This window comes from Rhodnius prolixus, unplaced genomic scaffold (genome assembly GCF_049639745.1).
Source record: "Rhodnius prolixus isolate KJV_2025 unplaced genomic scaffold, Rpr scaffold_4, whole genome shotgun sequence".
NCBI lineage: Eukaryota > Metazoa > Arthropoda > Insecta > Hemiptera > Reduviidae > Rhodnius > Rhodnius prolixus.
Genome location: NW_027411614.1, coordinates 37773884 through 37785890, shown reverse-complemented (window position 1 = coordinate 37785890; position 12007 = coordinate 37773884). Strand labels below are relative to the sequence as shown.

General features: G+C 32.3%; 1 protein-coding gene across 18 annotated transcripts in view; it reads right to left on the bottom strand.

The window, feature by feature from the left end:
- Positions 1 to 12007, bottom strand: part of LOC141455622 (uncharacterized) — a 115843-nt gene that overhangs the window by 73902 nt on the left and 29934 nt on the right. The window contains exon 1 of one of the 18 annotated variants that reach the window (XM_074130819.1): positions 833 to 959. The exons of 14 other annotated variants lie outside the window; for them this stretch is intronic. The gene's annotated coding sequence lies outside the window, so the exon portion shown is untranslated. Of the gene's footprint in view, positions 1 to 821; positions 960 to 12007 lie in introns of those variants that run through there. 3 more of the 18 variants (XM_074130829.1, XM_074130820.1, XM_074130830.1) reach the window with 3 other exon arrangements.

Sequence of the window (12007 nt, the reverse complement as noted above, 5' to 3'; positions counted from 1 at the left end):
TTAGAACATTTTTAAAGAATACCATTATTTCCTTAAATGAGGAATATTGGCAAACACATTGGTTTCAAATTTCGGTGAATTATGTTTTTCTTTTATAAATGCACCATTTCTTCGGAAAATTGGCTGTCGAGGAATAAATTAAGAGAAAATCAAGTAATAGTTTGATTTCTAAAATATAAATACAAGAACAAGCCTCAATTCTAGAAGATCTGAGCCTTAATCTACCTTTAATAATGGTCATGCAGTGTGCAGTTAAAGGGGAAAATCAAATTGACTTACTTTAAATAATTTCATACAATTTGAAAACAAAAACAAAAACATTTAAGAAAATAGAAGTTAGTGGAAAGCGGAAAAACGAGTATTTGCACAACAGAACTGAGCACCAGGGTAGAAGGATTAGGAGGGTTGGCGCTAAACTGTGTCAGCAGGATTACATCGATCCATGGCTGTGCTCACTATATCTCTGCCACCTACACCAGGCTCTCTTCAATGAGGACGCGCTACTCTTTCCCATTTAGCACACCAAGAGTGTCTCCATCTCTGGCAATATCTCGGTAATATCTTACACACATATATATATTTAGAGCTGTAGGGGATTAAACCATGATCAATAACCACAGAAAGGAGTGCAAACAAGGGAAAAAAAATTAGAACCATAAAACATCTTAACGCTTTCTCAGTAGAATAATGGAATGCTGAATCACGGAAGGCAACAATGATTATAATCTGCTAAGAATTCACTAAGACTACGAAACTTAAATTCATAAGTCTGCTCAAGTTGGATCATGAAAACATAATTGACAGAAGAATGTCAAACTTACAGTAAACTTACAAGTACAAGTGTATGAACATCTGCTTATCGTACACAACGATTCATTCATTTTTAAAGTAACGTTCATTCAGCTTGGCGAAATAACTTCTAGCGGACATTACAAATAATTTCCCAAAATAAATACGCCATAAAAAACTATGGTTTCATAAGTACAGATGTATATTAAACAGTTTTTAAATAACAATAGCTATCAGATGGAGATCCGGTCAAGGTAAAATAATTTATTTATTTTACATAAAGCAAAGCGACACCTTAAACTGTCTGTTAGCGCACAATCTGAACAGATTATTTACTGCCAAAAACATATATCTTAAGAACAAATAGTGAAACCTCCTAATGCGGACCAACTCCGAGGACGAGATATGTTAGATCTCAACTTATCTGTGATATAGAATTCTGTAAAGAGAGTACAACGTTCCGTCTCTGCCAGTATGTGACAGCAAGCCTTCAATATAGATTAGTAGAATAAGTAAGAATGCTGAACTCCCTAATCTATAACAATTAAATACCTACAGAAACATCCCAAACAAATAATAAATACTGTGGATGCAATCTCTGTATACTATAATCTTTTAGCATGCTAACATTGGACCAATACTTCCATACATAGCCCAACTTGTTCGTTGAACAAGACCACTCGCCCACAAAAATCTATTTTGGTTTTGTTCTCAATCCAAAATAAAACCTGAACACTCTAATAAAGATGCCCTTCTACCATTAAACCAAGTAATATCTTAACTTGAGAAGACCCAGTTAAAGCATAGCAGTGAAATGCTCAGTCTAGAAGTATTACACTAATCTATATATAGAGTATATAATCCAGAAACCCTCCATTTAGATATAAGAAGTCAGTTTAAGTTGCGAATGGCAAAAAATAAAATACGTTTTTTCAAAGACCAGCCAGATTATTATAAATAAATATTTCTTCCAAGGGTAGGTACAAAAGAAAAACTGATTTTATAAAAGATAAGCAGCAGGAATTTTGATTTTAAGTTATAGCTTCTTTTAAACTTACCAGCGTAAGAAAAGGTTCTACCCTGAAAATAATCCAGTTTTTCCCACTAGTTAAAACTTAAGGACTCAACTCTTTGAACAAGAAGCAAACAAAAGAAGACTATCTTAAGGCTGAAGACTTTTATTTCATGCAGTCTCAGTGGACTTTACTAGAAACACCAAGTAATACCTGTGCAGTTGGAAGTGGAATGCGTAAATTTCCAATATTTAGAATCATAGTTGTAACTAACTAAATAATAAGCTCAGAATAAGTTATTCTCTAGGAGTAACATGGCAACGGTGTAGTTCTACGTTTCGAGTAGAAGGTAAGAGGAAGGGGAGAGATAAAGAGGGCGTGGTGGAAGTGAGAGGAAGGAGCCATCATTTTAAATAAAATATAAATGTCAGAACTCAGACAAGATAAGCTCAGAAGAGAGACATAAGAAGAAGCTTCAACGGAACGCAAAAACTCAAAAGGGAAATAAAAGTCGTAAAACTACTACTTCTTTATGGAGACATGCATTATACTATTTAGTTATTTATAACTTAGATGTCTCCATTTTCTTAATTGATATAGACCTTAACTCCCCAGGGAAAATGACGTTTGTGTAAAGTTTTGTTTTCATGAAATATTAGAAAATAAAATGAAAAATGAAAAAAAAACCGCTTCTGGTTTGAATTTTTTCTAGCTTGATATAGAATAGGAAATTATAAGAATTATGAGAGAATAATTTATAATAATTATTTAAAAAATTTGTAAGAATGTATACATTTATACTACGTAGTTTAAAGATAATCAAAGGTTATCAATATCGCTACTTGTCCCCAATCTCAGTCTATCGCAAGATGTAATGTTACAAACAATAGGTAACATCTCTCCTCCTCAGGTTAAGTAATTCTCTCTTTTAACAAATAAATTCATTAGGCTGAGAAATCTCCCAATTTAAAGAAATCTGAATCAAGTAACTAGAGAATGTACTGGAAAAAAATGTTTAAATATCAAGATAATATTGTAGTTATTAAAATAAAATTTGGAAAAGCTATATACAATATAAAAGCTGTATACAATATACAATATAAAAGCTGTATACAATATACAATATAAAAGCGTGTAAAGAAAATATTGACAGCGAAAGGGTGTGGTCCTTGATTGTAACTCTGCAGAAAGGTTCGTTCACCCTAACCTAGATCTCTCCCTAGCCATAATCTCTTCAGCAAAAGATATATTTATTATACATTAGGGTAATACGGTGAAGATAACGAAGACGAAGTAAAATTTATTGAGAAGTAACACGTTATACATAAGTACTTATCCAAGAAGTAGAAACCTATATCCAGTGATTTTATTCGTATTAAAGGTCTCCAAAAGATGATACCTAGATTACTTGGTGAGAATCCAGAGAGATTCATTTGCGAGGTACATAAGTTATAGAGGTACGATATTCAAGGCTGAACATTTTTCCACTCCAACATTGTACCTTAACATTGAACAGCAAGCAAAACGGTAGATTACTCAGATGTAACACTCTGTTGAGAGCGACGCCTATGGCTGTTCTTCCCTGAGAACTAATTTACTAAAAAAATCTCTTCAGTAGAATCATAACTTGCGGAGGAAGACTTGAGTCAAACCTTAGTACAAGAAGTTAAAATGAGTTATTAAGTTGGGAAAAAAAACATTACAAATACGCTCATCACATAAAAAATGCTACAAACGGTTTCAAGTTGAGCAAAAATCAGACTTAATAAAATCGGATTTAATTTCGATAAATTGACAAGGTCGCATGCAATTTTGACCCAGACCAGAAGTTTAGAGAGATAAAAGATGTTAATAGAAGAATATTAGAACATATAAATGATAATATTAAAATAAAAAAACTTAAGTCAGATAAAAACTTGTCAAGGTAAAACGAAAAAAAAAAGACTAAGGTAGAAACAATTACGATGAGAGGTTAAAAAAGCGTGAAACTACAGTGGTCAGCTAGTTGGGATAATGATAGATTACTGCTGCAGTATAATGGAGACAGCCTAAGCATGTAGCTCAACTAATAACGTCATATATGCAGTAGAAAAATTTATTCTTTCGATATCACTTCTTTCAACACCATAATCTGTCTTGTTATAATTACATTGGATTTCCACAATGCATAAGAACAAACTATAAAAAAAAAAAAAAACGAAACGCAAGTTGTCAAAAGGAACAATGGCAATGGTTGTCATTAAGTGAACCAGACTAGCTTCATAAAATCAAGGGAAATGGGAAACGAAAAAGGAGAGATTGCCAACAAACGTTTGAGAATATCAGCAGATTTTCGATATGTACGTATCTTTTATATTAAGGTACTAATAGAATGAATTTGCTAATACAATTTCTACAATTTTAAATACGCCCAAAACAAAAATAAATTTGTTTTTTTAAAAAAAAGAAGCATAAACAAAAATTTTCTAAATTTTTAGTTGCCAAAATTTTATTATCTTTATAAAGTGAAATAAAAAATTCTTATCTTCAAGTATTCTTAGAAATTTTACAGGAAAACAAATCCTTAAATCACTTAAACTCAAAGTGGAAAGTTCCTAATTAAAAGAAAAAGAAACAAAACTCAAATTTAAGAGGAGAGACTCTTCGCTGGAGTTGAGTGGATTTGAAGAGGTTTGTTAAGAATAAGTAAATAATGCGGCAATTTTTTTTATTTTTAATTTTAAAAATAGTAATTCCGTAATATTACGATCACAACTTTTTTTTAAACCAGAGTGGACAAATTTTCAGAGCAGTGATATTATTTATAAAAGCCTAAAATTAACTTAAATAATAAATCATTCAATAAATAACAACCAAATATAAAATCAACAAGATTGTAAACGTGTGAAAATAGTAATATTTCAATGTAAAGGGGGGGATAAAGGCATTAATTTAGGCTATAAAGAGATCAATAGCCATTTATTAGGCTATAAAGAGATCAATAGCCATTCATTAGGCTATAAAGAGATCAATAGCCATTCATTAGGCTATAAAGAAGAAGAATGAGTGAGGCGCAAAGTGACGGAGAAATGCTGCCAAACGTGCGCTCCATTAAAAACAAGCGCCACCTGTCAAAATCTCTCAAGATTACTATCATTAGGAGACAATCTATCTTGGTGTAGATTACATAAAAGCTGTAGAATATTATTTATGAATAATTAAAAAACATTTAATAATGATGTAACGAAAGGCCATCGTTAGAAAATTGTAAAGATCATTAGTATCAATATCGCTCTCTCGCAAATTGGATAGAAAGCTTAGAAAGAGCCTTACTGCCTTACTCTCTTATACCTTGCAAGAAAAAAGTTTTGCAATCGAGGGGATTTTAGATTTTGGGTAGGATAAAAAGTGGTATACACAAAGTAGTCTATAAAGTTTTTTCTATCGTCTTCTAATCCAAACCTCAAGAGGGGAAAATTAAAAAAAGTTAACTCTTAGTATAATAACTAACCGGTTAAATAATTGAGAACTCGTCTGACTGGAATTGGCGATTTCTTTTTAAAAACAAATCTATTACAATTGACTTAATATTTCTTTTGAAGAGACTAAAACTGGTAGAAGTAATTAACTGAAGGTAGTAATATACTCTAGATGATTCATTTAAGAATTTCAAGAGCGTTTAGTTGGCCAGAAACAAGGAGAAGGGATCTTTAACAAGCCAGCAGGACAGTCAAAAGAAAAGTATTCAAAGAATGTTGACAAAAGTATTGTGTAAACACATCTATCTGTAAGATTAGAATTTTAGGAAAACATGAGTAAACTTGGAAATTCCTAAATTGATCCGTTTAGTTTGTATCTTAGCTGTTGACTTTGAAGACAGTGAAATGTTTAACGGATATAAATGCGCTTAGTGTGCGAATGCTGGCTAAAACAACAACAATTATCACGAAATTAGATATAAAAAAAGATGAATCGCTATTAATAAGAGTAAACACAGCATGGAAGTTACTAAAATGATTGTTCGTTACAATATAATTTTGTACAGTTAGCTTTTGAATGCATCTTCATAATAAACGTTGCTTATTCCAGAAACAATCTGATGTTACACCACACATGATTATCTCTTGCTGTCTTTTTTAAAGTTGTGACAATATTTTGTTCAAAGTAGCTGGAAACACCAGAATATCAGCAAAATATAATGAACTTTCACTAATATTGTAACGGTGGTAGAACATTACAAAGTACAGTCAGGGCACTTAACGAAGGAACTCTTCAGTCGGAAATACTCTAAAATATAATTTCAGAAGAGAAAAGAAACTGATAAGCAATTAATTACACTATAAGATTACATTAGATGAGTAATAATTAACATGACCAAGGTTTCGTGGAACTCCATAGGTGTGGATTTTGAGAAAATATACTTTTATAAAGGATAGGAACAGGATGTTACCCTAAGATCACTAGTTAGAGGTAAGCCTAATTCTACTTCCTCAGAAAGGATCAATAATTAATTTTCCTGAAGGAAAAACTATTAAAACATCAACTTTTTTAATCTGGGTCAAAAATTGAAAATCCAACGATTATTTCAAGAAAATCTTGAAAAGATTAAAAATCCATTCACATGCTTTGCTTTCTGTTGATAGATTTTACGCCAAAAGTTATTGGTTCATATCCCTTTGTTGGTATCAAAACTAAATATCAAATTAAAAGTTCTCTAAGATTTTTTTCTATAAAACCATGTGTCCACAAAAAGGCACGATTTTTTTTTAATAATAGACAAATGTTCTTGCAGTGTTGACATTATTTAGTTGGACAATACTTATTGCTTTTGAAAAACCAGTGTGATGGCGGAAACTTCCAGAAGTTTAACATTTTAAGCAGATTGGAAGATGTTTACTAAATAAAATCAGGTTGTATCGGGTATATACGTATGTACATTATACGCATAAACTTTGTCCATGTTTAAACGAAATCGTTTTAGCTATTTCCTTCCGTAAACTGAAGTGAAAGACAATCGACCGGAGACATCTTCAAACTGGGTGGAAGGAAGATAACGATCTCACCTATTTATAAATCTTCAGACTAATATGTGCAAAAAGAAGGTATAAGATGAAAGAAATACAATAAAAATTATTATAATATTTTTGTTGCAATCTTTCTTTTATTAATGCTTACTTCGTGTAAAATTTATACCCTGTTTATTTCATTAAAAAGTGAAAAATGATAAGTACAGCAGAGAAGATAAATGGGAGGGAATAAAGTGGAGAAAAGAATTGCAATTTCTTTATTAACCTGACATTGCAAAACACATTATTATTTGCTAACGTTTGTGCTATTTGATTTCTGAACATCTAAAAGTTGCTTTTCTTCTTCCTAATAGATTGTGTCTCTACCACAAGGAAAAGAAATGATTAAATTGAAAACACAGAAAAACTTCTGAAGTTATTACATCAGCATCTCCTTCTACTAGCGATGAAGTAATTTTCTTTATTTAATTACTTCAATGTAATTTTTATAATGAACAAAATAAAATTTGGCGTCACTGAAACATCATACACCCTTCCAAGAAGCTAAATAATAGAAAAGAATTGGGAAAATAACGCTGCAAGATTGAAAAAGGATTTGAGAGTAGACCTTTATAAATCACTGACAGCCATCTGTTCGGTTTATCGCTCCGCAGGCCCCCCCCCCCCAAAAAAAAACAATTGGCCCAGCACTACTGGTAGAAGAAGAAGATTGTAAAAAGACGTGAGAAAGTTTCAGACCAATAATTTCACTACTTGCTGAACATAAAACAAGACACGGGCCACTGAATCACCGCTATGGAGGAAAACTGCCCAGTAAATCCCAACCGGTTATAGTTTTCTAAATACATACTTTTAAACTCTAACATAAAACAATTAGAAGATTATTCCATCAGAGATGTATGTAGAAGCGCCCTACTCGTAAAATTGCCTAAAATAAAAGGAATATTCCAAGAAAATTATTAAAAGAAAAGTTATAGATGTCTACGTAACTTTCAAATATGAAACCTTGAAGAACCCTAAAATAAAATCAGTCTAGAGAAGTATTAGGTTCTTTTAAGGGTACCCTTCTTTTGGAAAGTGTAAGTTAAAATACACTGGAAAAATACCGAATTGGGTCCAAGTTCGTCTAGATTTCTACTTGTTTTGTCTCCGTTATCTATTTGTAAGGCCAAATGTAAAATATACATAAAGGGTACCCTTCTTTTGGAAAGTGTAAGTTAAAATACACTAGAAAAATACCGAATTGGGTCCAAGTTCGTCTACATTTCTACTTGTTTTGTCTTCGTTATCTAGTTGTAAGGCCAAATGTAAAATATACATAAAGGGCAGCCTTCTTTTGGAAAATGTAAGGTAAAATACACCGGAAAAATACAGAATTGAGTCCAGTTCGTCTAAATTTCGTCTTGTATGTCTCTGTCATCTAGTTTTAAGGCCTAGTTTGTCTAGATTTCTACTTGTTTTGTCACTGTTGTCTAGTTTTAACGCCAAATCCAAAAATAAACATATTTTCCTTCCGTTTATGTATAAAGTGGTTATTTTCGAAACAATAAAAAGCGTATAAAATATATATATTATAAGTCTGCCGATAAGACTATAGTGACAACTCTATATTAATATAACGAATGGTGTAATAGCGTTCATAAACTGATCCAGTAATCAATATTATCATATAATTTACTAGATAAGATATTAATAATTTTTTTTTAATTTTTTTGTAGTTAATTTATGGCGTAGTTAATAAAATGAAGAATTTATTGGATGTTTCAGTGAAAAAAAAAAAAGGTTACAACATAAAACAGAGGAATTCGATGAGACAATAAGAATGCGCGAGCTCTCTGTGATGATGAGGTGGAGGAGTGGTGAGCCATTTACCATCACAGCAACAGTAGATAATGCGCCTCCATTACTCGATGATTACACATTATTGTGAATTTATATTATTATACAATGCTACATTCCTATTATGCGCACTATCTCAAACAGCGAATACAATTTCATTATTCCTGAATTACTGCGCAGTATTATTATTGCTTTTTCTAAGTAAAGAGATATAGAACTATAACAACAAATTAAATAATTACTTACAAATTATAATAAACCACTTGGTGGAATTAACGGCTCTTTCACCATTCTAAGAAGTGTCCTTCTTCTAAAAAGGCACTTCTGTAAGTGCCAAAGGAATTGTATTGTTCCGAGATTTCTAGGATAAACCATTTTTTGAGATATTCTAGTGATCACAAGTGCACCCACTTTCAGACCTTAAGCTAAGCGTCTGCTCAATACATAGGCAAAATAAGACTTTTCTTCGCAAATCTAGACTTACACAGGCCGAGTAAATAAGTGTCAGTTTGGGTGCAAAAATGTTTTCAAAAAATACCTTTGAGAAAGATAATCCAAGAATGCAGGTCTCAGTTTGATTCATGTAGATAGTTTAGCGAGTTAGAGAAGGGAGGTCTGTACAATTCCTGATGAATTACATTGCTACGATGGAAGGAAGAAACCTAAACGTGTATTGTCGGAGAAGGTACACGTCTGCTAGAATCTTCTACTTCTAGTTGTAAGTATCGGCTCCGGAATGCAGGTCTCAATCTTGTTCACCAACATTTTAGATTCTCTTTCACAAAAACCAACCGAAGTAATACCCAATTATTTTAGACATTTAACTGCGAATTATGTTGCTCAAACACTTTAATTCTGTTCCCTTAAACTCTTTATAAATACAAGAATTTAGCAGATACCCACGAATTATCAAAAGCCATTTAAAAGAAAGTGACCACTCCAATAAAATCAACCTCAAGAAAACCAATGTGTCCTTACTGATAGATGTACAGACGCATTAGCATGCTAACGGAATTAGGTCGGCCATGTGTTTACCGTAGAATAACCCACGTGCAGCTCTAGATGTAAACATGCAAGGAACGTGCTAAGAAAGATAAGCTGCAACAAAACCTAGCCAACTCTCAGATGGAACACATTAGCGCACTATTTATAATGTAAGATCCAGTAACTGTGTTCACTGAACTGTGTACATCTAACACATCATTAATTTTGTATGTTACAGCAGGTATTATTGATGATGCAGAAATCAGACTCACTTGAGTAGGCAGAATATCATCCCATTTAGATATGTGTACGAGGTAAATGTACTGGAGAGCACAATGCCTGGAGTTAGAGCAGTGCTGTCACAATGGATGATTACAATTCCGCCATTGTACGTAATTCGTACACAATTATCTAATAATCCTTCAATTAGGTAAGATCATCGGCCTGTATTCTGTTTAAACAAGTTCATCTTCATGTCATTCTTTTCTTTGTCTTTTTAAAGAAACTATTATAAAAAGACATTAGCGGCTTCAAATCCAACGGAAGTGTTGTATGTATATTTTTAATTATTTAATACCAAAAAAATAACTCACACGTTCACACTAAGCCTATGTCTTCTACAACAAAGCGGATGCAAAGAAAGCATAGGCCTTAACTATTACATCCTCATCATTTGTCTTCTTTAATAAAATTATAATTAGAAATGAACAAGAGTTAATTCTGTAGAAGCCTTTCTGCCAATTTATTATTTTGTTTCACACTTGCGCAATGAGAAGGATTGAATAAAGTGAAATTTCACTAATTAAAGTTACTATCTTAAACAGAAAATAATTCTAATAAGACTTAATAGAAAGAAAGTTAATTACAGAAATATTTCTAGGACTTCAAAAAACTTCTAGCCATTTAGTGTTCTCAGTTGAGCTCCTTGGAAGAGAAAATCTGAAGTCAGAAGAGCCATGACTCGAACGAGCTGTCTAACATTGCTGAACTCTTTTCTCTATGCAACTTAAGTTAGAAAATACTTTAATTTTAATAAATCAGATTGATAATTGGCCCTTTTGAAACAGGCTGGTGAAAAAGTAGGTAATAAAAACTTTTAAAACCTACTCAGTAGCATTTTTAGATAAGGGCGAGTCCCAGATTGGCAAGTAAATTTACATAATTGGCCTAGTTAATGCATAATGTCACTCTTATCACTGCTGTTATGGATCAGTGGAGAGAAGAAGGCGAGAATAGCTTGTCGATCGAGTATTGACACAGATGGAAGAACTAGAACTCTCCTATAGATTGGAACCTATCCTTGAATGTACACCCAAATAGCCTTTCAGGCTTACAACCACTTGGCGTATAAAGATAAGCCATTACAATGAACCAACTGCCTACATTTCTTCTTCTTTTAATACACGAGTTTTTCATCACTAACCTCTGACTAAAATGTTATCACACATCATTCCACTGATACAAACTTTCATTTAGGTCAATCACAAAAACATTGTTGAAGACAATTATTAATATCTTTTAGAAATAACTAAAAGTGGATCATCCGTAGCTTTCTTCTAATCTTTATTGGAACTGGAACAAGTAAGCCACTTAAATTTTAAACTTAATCAAACTTAAACAAATCATAAAAGAGAAATCTACTCGATAATTTCTAATCTTTAAAGAACATGTTAACCCTTTTAAACACCAATAGTACAGGCGGTTCAGCTATTCGAAATATGAAAAAATCGTAAAGCTCCCAAACTTTATCACCTTATATCTCCTTCATAAGTACAGCTAGAAGGCGGGAATTCGGCACAATTGTGGAGGTAAACGAGTACTATGAGTGCCTATATTTACGCAGAGATAACACCAATAGGACAGGAGACAGGCAATTAGATATAAGAAGGATATCTAGGGATAACTCCTTAACTTTGTTACCTTATATCTCCTTCATAAATACAGCTAGAAGGGTAGAATTGTGAGCAATTGTAAACGCAAACGACTACTATAGTTTGATACTCTTCTCACTCAGTCAATTAGCGTAGTTAAAGGCACTGACTTTGTGACACTCAAACGAATTCTCCAATTTAAAACTAATCAATCAACAACCTTTGATAATGGATGATAATCTGAAAGCGATCGAAAACATGAAAAACGCCTGCTATGACGCATAAAATAAAAGATAATTATCTAGCAGTGCCTTCCCAGCCACACTTATTAGTAAATATCTGAATTTTTTTTCAATTTTATTCCAATTTTCTCTCCTTTTGTTTCCAAAACGCATCTTTCCCATTGAGAAATACTGTTCACTCAATTTGTAAATTTTATTCTCTTTTCTTGCAGATCTAAATTATTTTAAAAACTGATCAACACTTATTTTACAGTTGTGTATAC